This window comes from Ambystoma mexicanum, chromosome 14 (assembly GCF_040938575.1).
Source record: "Ambystoma mexicanum isolate Mex_15411 chromosome 14, UKY_AmexF1_1, whole genome shotgun sequence".
NCBI lineage: Eukaryota > Metazoa > Chordata > Amphibia > Caudata > Ambystomatidae > Ambystoma > Ambystoma mexicanum.
The window spans coordinates 572108898-572110107 of record NC_090940.1 but is presented as its reverse complement, the minus strand read 5'-3'; the positions used below and the strand labels follow the sequence as shown (position 1 = coordinate 572110107).

At 44.2% G+C, this 1210-nt stretch overlaps 1 non-coding gene across 1 annotated transcript; it reads left to right on the top strand.

Moving 5' to 3' along the window:
- Positions 1-901: 901 nt before the first annotated feature.
- LOC138527656 (U6 spliceosomal RNA) lies at positions 902-1008 on the top strand. The gene has a single exon (XR_011283973.1). It is a non-coding gene; the product is annotated as a U6 spliceosomal RNA (small nuclear RNA).
- Positions 1009-1210: the final 202 nt, after the last annotated feature.

Here is a 1210-nt window from a genome sequence, read left to right as displayed (position 1 = left end):
AGCATGGCACACACAGAAGGGTTGGTCGTTGGGAACCGCAGCAACGCACAAGCACATGAAATGCAATCATGGTCTTAATGAGCACACTGTCTGCTTCCAGAGATTCATGTTTCATAGCACCCTCCAGGGGTGGGGACTGCAATAACAGTGTGTCTGCTGGTTGCTCATTTGACACGCCTGTCTGGACACACTGATCCAAGCCGCCTCTAGAAACCCCAACCCCCGAACCTGCCCTCCATGCACACTATTTGATTGGCTCCATCCCACTGCAGAGCCTTGTCCACCTGGAAGCAACACCAGGCATAGGGGGACCCACTGATAGGCCACACCAGCATGCAATGCTTTTTTGCTCGATACCCACCAGTTAGAGGGAGACACATCCTACAGCAGTGGGTGATTCAATAGATGGGCATACCGTTCAGCACCAGTCGATCTTCTTGTAGCCGACTTAATGTGAGTTAGAAAAGAGGAGAGAGGGCAGGTGTAGTGGCTGTCCTCAGACAAGCAGGCGGAGGGACAGTTCTCAAATATTACAGCACTGCACCACCAAATTGGCGAGAGGGTCACAATTGGTTACAACAGTCAATTACTTGCATCTCAATCTGCAGAGTTGACATGGGTGAGCAAAGAGTTGAGTAAGGATCTAAACATTTAATTTGAGTTAAAAGCTGGACTCAAATCAATGGACCAGATGATGGCCTGTGATAGCAGATGACTGCGATTTACAAACATACAACACTGTCATCAAATCTTCTCATGGCAGAAATTCAAATCATTATTGTTGAGCTGTTTTTGATGTATAAAGTTGCAGGTTACATTTGCAGCATGAAACATGCTGCCAACTAGGAAAGAGCTCCTTGTGTTATTTAATTTACCATCATGGTCATGAATAGAAGAAATGATGCTCGCTTTGGCGGCACATATACTAAAATTGGAATGATACAAAGAAGATTAGCATGACGCCTGCACAATGGTGACACGCAAATTTGTGAAGCGTTCCAAAAAAAAGAAAAAAAGATTGAAAGAAAGGACAATGTTCATATTAGGCTCCCAACTGATACACATTCAAAATTACTTGGGTTGGAAAGAAAAGCCAAAATTGTCATGTTTGAAGTGCATGTGAGTTGATGAAAGGCTAGTTCTGCAAATGTGCCACCTTGTCTTTGGTATGGTATGGTATTGTTTATTTGTAAAGTGCCTATACACAACG